Raw genomic sequence first — 16,295 nt, 5'->3', positions numbered from 1 at the left:
CTAACTTTAAAGAATAGAAAGAACCATTAAAAACTAGGCATAGAGTGATTCTCTAACAGGAAAAATTTGAGTTGATTTTCTAGAAATCTTTATCAATATGGCCATCTCTGCTCTAGGTGCAGCGCAAAGGTTCTGTTCTCATTCCAGGGATGAGAAGGCAGGGTAGCGAGGGAAGGACTAATGCAACATTTTGCTGCTCCATAAGAATTTCCCCACAGTATTTATAAGGATGTCCTGGTGTCAGAGGCTGGGCAGCATGGCCAGCAAATAGCTAAACTGGCATGTTGGGTATATATTGGTATTCTCCACCCATTAATGCCAGAAGGCAAATTCTGTTTTGACATTTGTTATTACATAAATTCAGGAGGTATTGGGGAAGTAAATGTGGCCAGTTTTCTGTACAGCTCTTCCTACCTTCATTTGAATATTCTTTGTTGACTTCTCCATATGTAAATCTGGGAAATGATTAGAGTATAATTTAGTTTTTATTTTTAATTCACAGACCAAATACCTCATTTGAGTAGCCATTGGAAAGCACCCAATAAAATACTCTTACTTAGTTTCTATAGTGATCAACGCAGAGGTGGAAAATATATATGAAGTTTAATGTACTGACCCGTCTCACTCTTCAACTGTCAGACATCAGACATCACTGAAAGATCAGTGTTCTGTAAGACAGGACCTCAGAATCCTTAAAATGACCCCCAATTAGTATTGACATGGATTAAATTTTACTTTTGATCATTGGTTTTATATATTTTTAAATCTGAGAAACTTATTCCACCTTTTGTTTCCTCCAAAACTCCTAACTGATAAATGATCTTGGCCTGAGGGCAGGCACTGGGGAAGCCTGGCAAGGTAAGGCATTCTCAGCAGAGTACAGTGCAGATGGAGTAAAACAGAATGAGTATTGGAAAGTCACCTAGAAGAAACTTGGAATAGGAAAAGCAGCCATGTTAAGGTGGGCATTGGCATCCTAGAGATGAAAGGGGACAGAAGAGAAGAGGGTGTGGGCTTATTTTAAGGAATTGGTTCATTTGACTATTCATGCTGGAAAGTTCAAAATCTGCCCTGCAAGTCAGCTGACTAGAAATTCCAGCAGGAATTGATGCTGCATTCTTGAATGTGAAGGCAGTCTGGCAGCAGAATTCCTTTCTCTTCAGAGGTTATCAGTCTTTTCTCAAGTCCTTCAACTGATGGGAGAAGCCCACACACTTTTCTCAAAGTCTACTGATTTAAATGGTAATCATTGCTTAAAAAAAAAAAATAACAGCAACACATAGACAGGTGTTTGACCAAATAACAAGACACCACAGCTATGCCAAGTTGACACAGTAAAATTAACCATCACAGTCAGTATAGGTAATTTCCAGTGGGAGACAGATTTTGATAGATTTTTATATTCTAAATTTCATTTGTGACAGATTCTATATTTTAAATTCATTTACATAACACTTCTGGTTTCACAGAAATGATTGGTTAGAGCAAAGTAAGTTTATTTAAGTAAAACAGATTTGATTTAAAGAAGATTATTAAATAAACGTTGGGTACAGATGGTATACGAATACAGCAAATATATGAAGATTGTACTGAAACCGTCGTGATTAGATGATAAGTGACAGAGCATCTCTCTACTCTGGTAACAAGGAAATGTCAAAAGGAAATGAGGGTTAGGAAGATTAATACTGCAGCCCTGAACAGAAGCCATGGACAGATTAACAAATGTGAAATAAATAAATGTGAAGTCTTCCTTTTTGGTGATGTCACTTTTACTTTCTAGCAAATTCTTACATGAAACAAAATCAATTTCTGGATTATCTATTCAGTGTCCAATATATCTATGTACATATTTCCTTTTTTTCCATAATGTCTAACTTTAATTATTATAGCCTTATTAAAAATTTAGATATCTCATGTGGTAAGTTCTACTTCATATTCTTCATCTAAAATTTACTTTGATGAACTTACCTATTTGTTTTTTCTGAGAGTATAAGAAGCTAGTCAAATTCTCTATAATTTTCATAGACTGTTAACTGGATTTTGTGTAAATCTAATTGAAGCTTGCAATGAACTTAGGTGTAATGTATTTCTGAATTTATGCACATTTTCAGTCAACTTTTGAGTTTTAGAAAACAGGTTTGAATTTTATCTCAGTTATCGTTCTCATTTGAGCAATTTAAATATTTAATAGCAGAGCAAAATTTAATTCTCTTTCATTTTTGCACCTAAATATCTATTGACAATATAATGCAACAATGAAGGATCAGTGACTGGCCTCAGCTAGAGAATAAAATTGTCAGTGGATGGATTTCGAAATACTTAAAAAGATAATTCCCATTTTAACTTTTATTTCTCATTGACATATAATTGACATACAAGATTAGTTTCAGGTATAAAATATAATAATTTCATGATTAGATATCTGTATGGAATGTAAAATGGTCCACACAATAAATTTACTTAACTCACATTTTAATTCCTTTCGTATTTCAAGTGAAACCCATGATTCCTTCCTGCAAGAATCCTTGTCTTGAATGTCTCCCCCCCCCCCACACACACATTTTCTCTGTCCTCCTCATGTTGGTGGTAGTAGTTCTCTGGCTAATTCTTTGTACTCCTGAATCTCTCCTGACAGCAGAAAGCAGTGATCAGACAGGTTGAAAGATTCAATGGATATTTAATCTGGTCTCATTTTAGCCATGTGTAAGAAGCAACCTGCTGTGCACTAGAATTGTAATGCTTGGAATTATCTGATTCCTGCAGGCCTCTATTCCTCTTCTGCCCTGGTGAATGACTGTTAAGGGAATCTAAAGCATGTAAAACATGGAAACTGTCGATTTGTTGACTTGGTCATTGAACTGAACATCTTGCCTTCTTGCTGGTCAAACTAAAGAGGGGCATTACAGATTCTAGATTTTATTTATGAAGCCAAGGCATTTACTGTATTTGTCTAAGGTACTTTTTCATATAAGACATACAACAATGTTTTCCTTTATTTTTTCCTCAGGAGATGGAGAATTTGATTTGATTTGTTTGGACAGAGGTTTGATTTGCTCTCAAATGTTTTAGGATGGAGAGCGACTGTGAGAAAGCATATGATATAGAGGTGTATATAGTGTAATCTCTCTCATTTTAATCTTTGCTATCAATGGAGAGAGCAGCATACATGCTTGCAGAACTGAACTTGCAACAGGATTTTCTTCAGGTTTCTTTGGCTCCGGTGCAGATCAAGAGTTTTGATTCTTTATGCCATCTTTCCTGTCTGAACACATCCAATGATCCTGTTTCTCTCCAACTTCCAGATGATGGCTAGAGTTCCCACTTTGGTCTTTTAGAACACTCACCTCAACAACTTTATTTTCATCTTTTCTTACTGGACATTCCTTAGATGGACTGCTGCTCTATGTTCGAGCCCTGAGACTGAATAGGAGGATTGGAACCTCATTTCTCTTAAGGATTCTCCTTTGGTGGAAGAGCTATTACCTTTAGATGCTGTTTAGGTTTGGGAGATTTAGTTGGAGAGTGACAGTCTTTCTCCTTACTAAGTGAGTTATTTTCTAGAGATTTTTCTAGAGACTCACTATCCTTGATGCATTTCTGCCAGATGTGTCTTATGTCCCAGTCTGTGATGACACACATCTTCTCCTCGATGTTGCCGTTCCTGAGTTTCTTCAGTTTGCCAGCTTGGGTGTCTCTCTTCAGGCAGTTGTTTTAATTTTGTCTCATCCAGCTGATGTTGCAATTTCTCCTCCTTCTTCTGTAGTTGCTTTTCTACTTATCACTTTCAATCAGCTGTGTTAATGAGCTTTGCCCTTCCAAAGATAGTAGCTGCTTGACTGGACCAGGAGGTGCTAGCAGATGAATCATCTTCTTGAGGGTTACCTGAAGGCTTAGATCCAGTTTAGGTCTTTGGATGGGGTGGGGAGGGCTCTGTGGTCACATCTATAGTCATCCTGAAAGTGATTGTCTGGATTTCCAAGACTAATCATGTTATGTGTCATATCTGTCTTCATAGCAGCTCCCCACCTCCACTGTAGTCATCTGCTCTAGGTACATGCTACCAAATTCTCTGCTGCTTCTGCCTATTCTGGAATCACAGCTTCTATCATAATCTCTGCTGCCTTTGTCATCATGGCAATCCCAGCCCCCATATCAATTGACATCTGGTTGAAGGCCATCATAATACTCCTCATGATTTCATCATGGTGTTGGTCTGAAACATAAGGACCTTGTTACTTATGCTATCATCACTTCTTCTAAGTAGATAGTAATCAAAGTTGTCTGTGGAAGGATTGTCTCTCCAGTCTGTTTCTGTTTAGTCAGGATCTTAAGTTCTATCTCAGTCAAAAGAATAATCCCCTGTGTCTTTATCCTGTGCTTGGTCAGTGAAATCCACTTGAATTCTCCTGTTACTTAGAAATTCTTTACTGAGCAAGGACTTCAGGTCCTCGAGTTCAGCATAAACAAACAAAACATTCACACTCTCTGGATTGCTGGGTTTATGTGGTAAGTACACGGCACTAATATTTATCCTATAAAGACTTCCTAATGGAATCTTGTACCACAACATTGGTAGTGTCCCTAGAAAAGAAGTGATGATTGTTAATTTGGGAAGATGACTCCAATCAACATTGGGTATCCAAGGAGCCCATGAAGCAGGCTAGAATGGTCAATTGGAGGTGCCCCGTATACATCACTGCCATTGTTGTAAAAGGGGTCAGAACCTCTCCTTCAAAGTCATCTGCTTCATAGCCCAGCTGATTAGTTTGGGAACATAGGTAGTTCCTCCATCAGTGCCTTCATCTTCAGTCAAAAAATATGTTAGAGATAGTGTTCTTCTACTTCATCTTTTTCACTAAGATCACCAGGGTGGGAGAGAGAGAGCGCGAGAGAGTCTATTTTCCTCTAAACTAGACTTCTATCTTTGAATCCAGACATAAAAGCAAAAAGCAGCACAGTTAAAACAAAGAAATCTATGTCAATAGAAGACTGATGAGCTGAAGAATAGAGATGACATGATGTCATTGGTCATGACATGAAGGAAACGTCTATTTGTGCTGGTTAAGGAAGTTACAATGCAGAAAAGTTGACAAACAGCAGAAGACCGTGGAGGAACACACAAAAGTGGGGAAAATTAAACACAAGAGAAGTACAATAAACAGAAGAAATAGTAAACTTTAGACCTCATGTACAAGGGGTGTAGAAAGTTAGGGTGACCACTATTAGCCTGGGGCCCTCAATGATCCACTTTTGCCTTGTGTAGTTGTCTCCCTTTGAATCTGAGCTGGGTCTCGCCTTATTCTAACTAAGTGTAATGGTAGAGTGACCCTATCACACTAAACCCTATGAAGTTCTGCTTTTGTACTTTAAAGAACCCTGATTTGCCTTGGAAGAGTTTTGTTATTTGTGAGAGCTACACAAAAAGGCCATAGGAGAAATCACATAGAGGGAGAGTCTCTGAGAGAAAAACAGAGCTATCTGAGCATTCCAGCTTAGCCCAGACCCCTGCAGGATGAAGTCACATGAATGCCTACTGATAACAGAAGAATCACCCATCTAACCTTGGCAAATATTGATGAATGATAAGTGGAAAAAAGATAGCTGCCACTATGACAAGGGAACAAATCAAGGGTTAAGACCCAGTGAATCTTCTCTCTGGGACAGAGAACTGAAGACCAAGATCATAGGGAGCTTGGTTCTCTTTGCTACTTCTTAGCTCTGTGGCCTTGCAAAGTTATCTTTCTGGGCTTTAGTCTTTTTATCAGTAAAATGACAAAAATATTTCCTCCCTCACAAGAGAGCTAAGAAATGAGTTGAGTAAAAATTTGGGAAATGCATGAAATATCCAGCAAACATTAGCTCTATTTCCTTTCCTCTCTGGGTTCCCTTATTCCCCAGAAGGCCAAATGTGATCTAAACTGAAGGGTAATCCTCCTAAAGGCAGTTCTATTACAGGCCAATTTTGAACTCTATGAATCTGATAAACAATCACTGTGTTTATATGAAGAAGACTGCTAAAATACAAGAGGGATTATTTTTAATGATGTCAGGTTTGAGGGCCATGGCTGAAGCATGTGCTTTTGTGTTGGTTTCAGACTGTTAACATCTTCTCTGGACTACTGAAATTGGTTTTTATTTTTTTATTTTTTTTGCAAACTGTTAGACAAAGTTTGGGTTTTCAGCTCAAATGTTACTTTCAACTTAGTTACTGCAATGGCTATGAAGGTATATAGTTTCCTTAGATTTTCACACAAAAATGTATTACTGAATCAATTGTTTATAAGGTTCACTTAGGCAAAAGCTTCAGATTTCAAAGAAGTATTGGATGAAATTTTGTGTATGTTGAGTCCTTATCATTATACCAGAAGTTGATTTAGGGCCCCAAGAAAAATAGATCCCATAATGTCTGTTTAAATTATGTTATGACTATGCAGATAACAGGTTTCCAAGTTACCAAAGAGAACACACATACGTACACAGACAACACACACACACACACACACACACACACATGAACACAGAACACATGAGCAGGATAAAGAAGAAAAGAATATAGCTTGCTAGGTCTCCGTTTCCAATTTGTAAATGAGAAAGCCTGACATGACAGTTCTTGAAGGTCACTTCCAGCTGTGAGGATAGGAAAGAGCTCTAATCCTGTGCCTGTATTAGCTCTTCCTGGACAGTGAGTTTGAAGACAAAGGTTGCTCTCCAGCACAATTTGGATTGTAGTGCTTTAATTAGAAAAAAAGAATCAAAATACTCTTCCAGAATATCTTCTCCTAATTTTATTTTTAATTGTGTTTTTGTTTCCATTTTATTTTAGAAGAGGAACGAAAGCTGCAATTTGCCAAATTGCCACAAATGCCCTATGAACTTTAACCTAAATTTTTAAAGAGAATCTTAGATTCTTGAATTTTGTCTTAAGCCTTTATTTTCTTTGGAGTTCTTAGAGGGCTCTGTTCTATGTGTCAGTGTCAAGAACATGGCAAAGAAATTTGGCTTAGTTTAGTTATTACCTTGTGTTAGTTTATCTCAAAAGTCTTTTTTCTCTTAATGGCTTAGAAGAATGCTTTCATTTAATATGAATGCTTTAATTCTAAACATTTGATGTTTAATTCTAGACATTTGAGTCTAAACAATGCTTTGATTCTAAAACTTGCAGTGGAGAGGTCGGATGAATAACAACTGATGTTTAGCTTATTAAAACGAACCTATCAAAAGCTTATGCAGAATAAATTCTTGGAGGAGACTGAATAAGAGAAGGTCAACATAGAAGACAGCATGAGAAAATAAGAGAAGTAACATCCTCTCTCCAATTAGGTTCCTCGATTATAGAGGGGATTATAGAGAGTATTTATTTTTGCTGTAGTTCATGGCGAGAGAGAAACTCCCTAGAGTTTACTGTGTGTTTCTAGAATATTGTCCCATAACTAGTACGTTAGATTGTGTCTCTCAAACTCTCTAGTAGAAAACCAATTTGCTCCCCACTCCCGCCATTCCTGCATCTCCTGTGAACTGTGTATAAAATAAAATACATGTATAAAATAAAATACAAATCAATAACTGGAAAAGTAAAGCATCAGGATAATCAAAAGACAAGCCTCAATTATTTTTGTTATTAGACCTAATTACTTTGTCAAATTGCAATAAAAATTTCTAAGCACACTCAACTTCAATTTCTATGATTATAAGACTGCAGATGACAGCAAAAATATGGGAAGAGGCAGGCAGTAGTCTAGGAAGTATGCTCGGGTAGCACTGACTTAAATTGGGGTAATAGTACTCTCTAGTTTCAGGTGATCATTTCAGGGTTACAACAATGACCTGATCTCCTACTCTTTGCCTGAATGTTGTGTCTGTAGTTGAGAACATTGTGACTCAATTCTCTGTTTCTCTTCACTGAATGCCATCTTGGAACCAAGAGAAGAGGCATGAGAATGAGTGAACCCTCAGAAAGTAGAACCTGTTGTGAGGAATCAGAAGCTTGATATATTCCTGCATTTGGGGGCAATATCAGCCAATAAAAAGTTTTGCTTAAATCAGAATTCTTGTTTTCTGTCATTTGCAAGAGAAAAGTTCTCTGTGATAGTGATTAATTTGTAGGTATGCTGGGTTTGGGGTTTTAAAATCTTCCGCTTCCCACTGCCTTCAGTACAAGGTTCAAGCTTCTTAAACTGTCATTCAAAGTCTTTCATAATTGAGTCTTCTAATTGTTTTTCTCAATCAAAATCATTCAAGCTGAAGTTTCTGCTTCTCTCATCCTCAGGCACATACCTTACGACCAGACATGGATTTTTATATATATTACCCAGATTTGTTCTTCCTCCCTCTGGCTAATTATACTTCCTCTTCTCACAGCCTTTTCTGACTTTCTAAGAATAGAACTTAAGAGCATTAGGTGTTCTTTATTCTTAAAGTTTAAGCATTACATGTCACCATCATCTTGCTGACACAGGGCTGATTTTGAGGGTTTGACAGGAGGATAAGTCAATGCACCCTGACCCTTGATACAATCTGAACTTAGACCCAAAGACCTTATCTCATAGAGAGTCTAATATGGTTATACTACCAAAATTTCAGAAAGCAACAAGCTGAAACAAGATATAAACTTAAGTTACTCCTAAAATGAGTAAACAAGAAATGGAAACATATATCCACACCAAATCAGGTTCCTAGGTGTCCATTATTCAAAGTATTTCAATAGAAAAAACCCAAATGTTTTTCTGCTGATCAATATATAAACAAAGTGTGGTATATCCATAAAGTGGAATATCATTTGCCATTAATAAAAATTAACTACTGGTATATGTTATTATATGGAAAACCTATTATAAAATATGCTTAGAAAAGAAACCACATATAGAAGGCCACATATTGTATTATTCCTTACATATTAAATATACATATATGTATAACAGATGAGATTAATGGAAACCTAGGGCTGGAGGAAATGAGGTTGGGGGGAGGGTGGGTGGTGAAGGCTAAAAAGAACATAGTTTCTCTTTAGAATGAATTACATGGTCTGTGAATAACATTTCAATAAATTTTTTTAAAAGAAAATTTACAGGAGTTTTACTTACAGCTTCCAGAAGTGGGAAGTAACCAAGTTGTGCAAAATGAATGGATATACCAACTGTAGTATATCCAGATAAGGGATTATTACTCAGTGCTAAAAAGATATGAGCTTCTGAGCCAAGAAATTACATGGAGGAACTTGAAATGTACATTCTTACATGAAAGAAGTCAATCTGAAAAAAACTACGTATCATATGATTCCCACTATATGACATTCCTTTGCAAACAGTAGAAAGATCAGTGGTTGCTAAGGGAAGATGGGATGCATGGGGAGAGCTCAGAGGATTCTTGGGACAATGAAACTACAATGTACTACAATGGTAAATGCATGTTACATTTGTCTAAATACAGAATACAGGAAACCAAGAGTAAACCTTAATGTAAACCATGTCTTTGAGTGATAGTAATGTGTCAATTGTTGGTTCATTGCAACAAATGTCTCATTCTGGCACTGGATTTTGAATGTCAAAGGTGAGTCTGTGTGTATTTTGTACTTTCTGCTCATATTTAATGCGAACCTAGAACTGCTCTTAAAAACAAGTCTAAACTAAGAGGGGCTGAAGGAAGATAGTGAGAAGGGGAGGAGGAGATGGACATTGACCTTATGAGGTTGGCATCAGTTCCGAAGATTGCCCTCTCTCCTCTTTCTCCTTGGCAAAAGAATTTTTTTTAACTTATCTTCTCACATTGTTGTTAATTTCTGGGCAATAACTGATTTCTCCCCTCAGCTGTAGCTCTTGAAATTCTCCCATACCACAGCACTCTTGATCCTTCTCCACCATTTCTGTGCCCTTCCCTCCAGTGTTGACCCCTCCCCATCCCCCTCCTCTGCTGTCTGCCTCAGATCTATTGTCAGCTGCAAGTTTGTGTTTTGCCTGATCCTTTGTTTCGTTTCTCCATATTCTGCATATAAGTGAAACCATCTGATGTTTATCTTTTTCCTTCAGATTTATTTCACTTAGTGAAATCCCTTCCAGCTCCATCCATGTCTTGGCAGAAGAATTAAGTGCTCCTTTATCTGTGTTTTCTTTGGGTTCTTTTTCTTATTCCTTTTAAGTTTATATCACATTGTAGGTTTTTTTTGCAGCTACAACCTTCCCAGGGACAGTGATTGTAACACATTATCATTTCTACTAGAATACATAGTGGAATGCAAACAGAAGAAGAAGAAGAAGAAGAAGAAGAAGAAGAAGTAAAACTGTTCTTTGAACAACAGGCAAATTAATCATTTCAAAATAATTTTGTCCCAGATACTGTTCTTTAGACATTTTGTTCTCCTGAACATAGTTACCTCTATGTGGCTTAGCCTACGGAAAGTAATCAGTGTATGACTGAGAGAGCACTGAGGACTGTTTCTAGAAAGTTGAGAAGATATGAGAATCCTAAACTAAGCATTTATCCATACTGAGTCTCACCATATCATACTATATCATTGAGCAAAGTTGCTGGAAAATACACTTCAATGCAGATGGTGCCAGACTTAAGATGGTTTGACGTAAGATCATCTTAATGATGATGTAAAAGTGATACACATTCAGTACAAACTTTACATCTAATTTTGATCTTTTCTTTGGCTAGTGGTAAGTGGAGCAAGACAATCTCAGGATACTGGGCAGAGGTGCAAACTGTACCAGTCACCCATGAGATCAGCAGCATAAAGAACTGACACACCGAGTGCACTGTGCTGCCAGTATTTTTCAGACACTGTTTTTGTTTTCACATGCCATCATGCCTGCTATTCACTTTCAGTGAACTATAGGAGATTTTCAATATTTTTTTATAGAGTAGGTGTTAGGTGTTAGTGATTTTAGCCAACTTCAGGCTAACGTGTCTTGAACACATGTAAGGTAGGCTAATTAAGCTATCGTGTTTAGTAGTAGGTTAAGTTTATTAAATGCATTCTAATAGGATATTATTTAATTCCTAATATTTTCAAATGATGAACTTACATAATGACACTGTAAATCAAAGAAGACTTGTAAAAACAATGGCAATATGAAATCTGGATCAGATTTCTATATGGTTACTTAGGTCAAATGGAAAAAAGTCATGTGGGCGTGAGGAGAAGATCCTCTCTACCAGAAGTCATCTCAGTCACCTCCAGAGGACTGGCTGAAGTATTCTGGTGAGAGCTTTATTATAAGGCTCTGGATATATATAAAATGAGATGTATTTCTGAGAGAGATGATGTTATAAACCTGTATTATTCATTTATATCTTGCTGGAAGTTATATGTAATATAGTTCTTGAAAGCAGATTTGAGCAAGAGAAAAAAAAAACTTACACAGACACCACTGCTAAGAATGAAAATGAGGCACTCATGGTGGTGCAACGAGTTAGAACACAGCATGGCAAGCTGGCCACCACTTAAGTGCGGATTCGATCCCTGGCCCCAGAAGTGATCCACATGGTGCAGCAGATCTCTCCTGACATGCCCGTTCGTCGACCTGCCTGTTCTGCTCCCCACTCTGTCTCTGGTGAAGCCTGTCACCAGCCCTGCACCTCTGACTTGTACCCAGTCTGTAACATAAATAAATAAATCTTAAAAAAAAAAAAAAAAAAACTGAAAAGGAAAAATTAGCCCAGAACTGACAGATGCCTTTCTTTTGCTTCCCAAAATTGCCAGCATTGCATGGATAACATGCCTATCTTAGCCACACTGCTGCTTTAATTTTAAAACCAGGCATATATTTCAAGAATTCACTTATTATATATTGTTTAAAATGTTATCAGCTGAGTGATCTAGGGTACTTGCTTATCCTCCTTGAGCTTCAGTTTTTTAAAAAGACTTAATTTGGCCCTCCCTGGTGGCGCAGTGGGTTAAGGCACAGCACTGAGAATCTGAAGCCGCTTCCGCATGAAGTTCGATTCCTGCCTGCCCCGGAGGTGACCACATGGCGTGGCAGGCCTCTCCTGGCCCGCCCGCTGCTCCCCTCAGCGGTGTGCTTCGTCGATCTGCCTGTTCTGCTCCCTGCTCTGTCTCTGGTGAATTCTCTCACCCTCCGCATCTCTGGCCTGTACCCCAGTTCTGTATGAATAAATAAATAAAAAAAAGACTTAATTTTATTTATTTATGCATGGAAAAGCTGGGGTATAGGCCCGAAGTGGAGTGCCTCCCTGGTGACATATGGGTTGAATAGCAGCTCTATCAGCTGTCTATGTGGTCTCAGCTCATCTCTGGCCACAGAGCTAACACACCTATGGTGGAGCTTCAGGAATTTTCCTTGATGAAAAGGACAAGATAATACCTTTTTTGCTGACATCACAGAGTGGTTGTAATACCCACTGAGATCACTGAAAGTTAAATACAAGTAAGACAAATAATTATTTATAGATGATGCTAGTATAAAAAGGGTAAGTGCTACGAATCTCTCATACTAAATAAATATCAATGGAGTTTATCTTTTGGTGGCACAAAAAAAAATAGTAATTGTATCTTTTATATCTTGTCCCTTTAATTTTGAAGGCATCTTTGCCAGGTTCTGAAAAGGAATCATTTGCATTTGGGGAAAAGTCTTATCATTAAAACTTCTTATGGGTTTTAACTTAAGGCATACACATGCAAGGAAGGATATCTACCCAACACACGACCTTTTAGAACAGAAAAGCTGGGGCCTTCTGTGGTGACGCAGCAGGTTAAAGGACAGCACTAAGAAGCTAAAGCCACTTCTGCATGAGTTCGATCCCCATCTGCCCCGGAGTTGACCCACATGGTGCAGCAGATCTCTCCTGACCAGCTCACTGCTCCCCTCAGCAATGTACTTCGAGGATCTGCCTATTCTGCTCCACACTCTCTCTGGTGAATCTTCTCACCACCCCTGCACATCTAGCCTATACCCCAGTTCTGTATGCACAAATAAATAAAGCTTAAAAACAAAAAGCTGTTCTTTGACTATCTTTTCAAAGAACTGCTCATTTCTATTAGAAGGTGGAGAATGTGGGCAGGCAGGGTGCGTTCCTTAGAAGCACTGAGTTTGCACAGGTAAGACCCATAGGTAAGTCTCTGATCCTTCTTGAATCTATTCCAGGGATGGCTTGACAGTTCACATACTCTGGGGGAAACCTGTCCTGTGCAGTGTGTAGCTCTTGACTGCTGCAGGGTTTTGCTTTCAGCACCCTGAAACTTAAAGACAAAGACCATGACTGATAGGTACTTGCACTTCCTAGTTTCCAGCAGTAAATGTTTATGAAAGGAACACTTGGCTGGGATGCATATCATAGTAAAGAGCAACTGAGGTCTCTTGGCAGATTTTATCCTCAAAGAAGGTTACCTACTCCTGCATAACTGAAAGGAGATTCTGTCTGTCAAGTGACATCTGAGGCCATGGGTGTCAAATAAAGGGTATTATAATGTAAAGAAGTTCAGAGGACAGAGGACAGCTGTCATCAAGATAAAGAGTTTAGAATAGAAGATGTAGAGAGAGGGGAGGGAGGAGTTGGGACCATTTAAATTTGACAAGAGTGCCTGAAAAAAATGACAGGTTTTGTAACCTATGTGGGTATGATTATTTAGTAAAGGGCATTTTTCCACAAGGAACACTTAGGAAAAAAATTTTATATTTACAAGTTCTTCAGGGAAAAACAGGTGAGGTTTCACACTAGATTCTTTTTTAGGACTCAGACAGTACTAGTTCAACCATGCCTTGAGATGAGGGAGGTGGTCATTAATCTGTGCACCCTAGCTGACCCTAGTCATATGGGGAGGTTAAGACAGACTGTGCGTCTTCCCATCCCTCAACTCATCCCCAAATTCCCAGGTTGAAAGTTTAATTCCTAAGTGATAGTATTTGGAGATGGGGCCTCTGGGATATGGTCAGATCTTGTTGGCAGGGTCCTCATGAAAGGGATTAGTGGCCTCATAAGGGAATGACAGCCCAAGCAACTCTTATGGCCTTTTTTCCATAATGGGAGGTTGTAGGGAGAAACTTTCTAACTATGAACCTGGAAGCAGGACTCAGTAGACATGGAATCAGCTGGCAACTTGACCTCCTGACTTCTAGAACTCTGAGAAATAAATGTTTGTTGAGTAAGCACCGAATCTATTGTGTCTTTATCACAGAAAGTCAAACTAAGACAGGAATATGTACATCTGTAAGGAAACTAATATAGAAGACAGGGACTCCTTTAACTTAGGTAAAATAAGAAGGAATAGGGCCAAAATTAAAAATGAAAAAAATAAATTTTTTTTTTATTGAAAACAACAAATGAATTCATCAAAGGATGTGTGTGTATCCCACATGTGTGTATGGTTGACTCCACAGATTTTGTAATTTAAATTTCACTAACTTTAGAAAAATAACTGTTGCAGAATTACCCAAGATCATTTGCAGTTTATTTATATTTATTTTACTCTTGTTAACTTAGTGAAGTTCAATCATGAACTGACCACTTAACTGTATCAGTCCTGCTGATTAAAGATGATGAAAGCTAACAGAAACACAAAATTGTAATTTACTATACAGAATTCATAAAGATATCAGTGTACATAAGAACAGAAACCATAAAATACCTGGAAGCAAAGATGGGCAAAACACTACAACATACACGTCAGTAACATTTTTATAAAGATACTTTACCCAAAACAACGATAGTGAAGGAAAAAATGGACAGATGGGACTACATGAAGTTAAAGAGCTTGTGTACAGCAAAAGAGACATTACAAAAAACAAACAGACATCCCACTGATTGGGAAAAATTTTTCTCACACAATACTAGTGATAAAGGGCTGATAACAAAGATATACAAAGAACTGGTGAAATCCAACAATAAAAAATAACCCCATCAAAATATGGGCAGAGGAGCTAAAAAGACACTTCTCCAAAGAGGAAATGCAGGTGGCCAACAAGCATAAGAAAAAATGTACAATATCACTCGTAATAAGGGAGATGCAAATTAAAACGAAATGAGATACCACCTCACCCCAATGAGAATGGCACATCTTCAAACAACTAGCAGCAACAAATGTTGGTGAGCATGTAGAGAAAAAGGAACTCTCCTGCACTGCTGGTGGGAATGCAAACTAGTACAACCACTATGGAAAACTGTCTGGAGGTTCCTCAAACTGCTAAACATGGAGCTTCCATATGACCCAGCAGTCCCACTCCTAGGTATCTTCCCAAAAGACACAAAAACACTGATTCAAAGAGATACGTGTACCCCCATGTTTATTGCTGCATTATTTACAATTGGAAAGACATGAAAACAGCCCAAATGCGTAGGATGACTGGATTAAAAAGATGTGGTACATATACACAATGGACTATTACTCAGCAGCTAAAAAAAAAGAAACACATGCTTTTTGCAGCAACATGGATGGTGCTGGAAAAAGATCATGCTTAGTGAAATAAACCAGAAAGAAAAAGAAAACTACCGAATGGTATCACTCATAGCAGGAGTATAATAACCAGGCGAGAAATAATAGTAATAATAATGAACAGTTAATACCATATACAATTTATGAGGATGGAGGGGGAATGGGATCAAAAACAGTGGAGGGAGGGAAATGCACTGGCCTTTGGTGATGGCACATGGCTGATTTGCTGATGGAAAGCCCAAGCAGATTACAACTGAGATGGAAAAAATGCACAGAATGATGTAAAAAAAAAAAAAAACCTATTATATTATTAAAGAAAAAAAAAGATGTAGTATATACATACAATGGAATATTACTCAGCAATCAAAGGGATAACTGCATGCCTTTTGTAGCAATGTGGATGGAGCTGGAAGGGATCATGCTTAGTGAAATAAGCCAGAAAGAAAAGGAAAAATACCATATGGTTTCACTCATAGCAGGAGTATAAAGGACTGGGGCCAGAGGTAGGTATAATAATAATGAACAATCAGAGACATTTTATGGGGGTGGAGTGGGGAATTGGATCAAAAATGGAGAGGAGGGGAAGTGCACTTAACTATGGTGATGGCACACAGGTGAATGGTGATGGGGAGCCCACAGGGCTTAAAACTAAGTTGGAAAAAGGCACAAAATGATGTAAAAATAAACTATTATATTAAAAAAAATTCAGTGTAAAGGAAATGTCTTATCTTGCACTTGAATAATGCAAAAACAATCTATCGGAAGCTGGATTTGAGGGCACAGGATGCTGAGTGTCAATATCTGCAAACTTATTAGCAGTATTGCAGACTTTCAAGCAGTGAACTGGTGAGACTCAAGTCAGGGTTTTCAAACAGTACAGAGAACTCAGGCACTATCTGGATTACAG

At 37.9% G+C, this 16,295-nt stretch overlaps 1 pseudogene; it reads right to left on the bottom strand.

The window, feature by feature from the left end:
- Nucleotides 1-3,003: 3,003 nt before the first annotated feature.
- The window catches only part of LOC101626547, a 36,098-nt pseudogene continuing 22,806 nt past the window's right edge, over nt 3,004-16,295 (bottom strand).

This window comes from Condylura cristata, unplaced genomic scaffold, assembly GCF_000260355.1.
Source record: "Condylura cristata isolate star-nosed mole 26May11 unplaced genomic scaffold, ConCri1.0 scaffold00006, whole genome shotgun sequence".
Lineage (NCBI taxonomy): Eukaryota > Metazoa > Chordata > Mammalia > Eulipotyphla > Talpidae > Condylura > Condylura cristata.
This window is presented reverse-complemented; position numbering and strand designations above follow the sequence as displayed.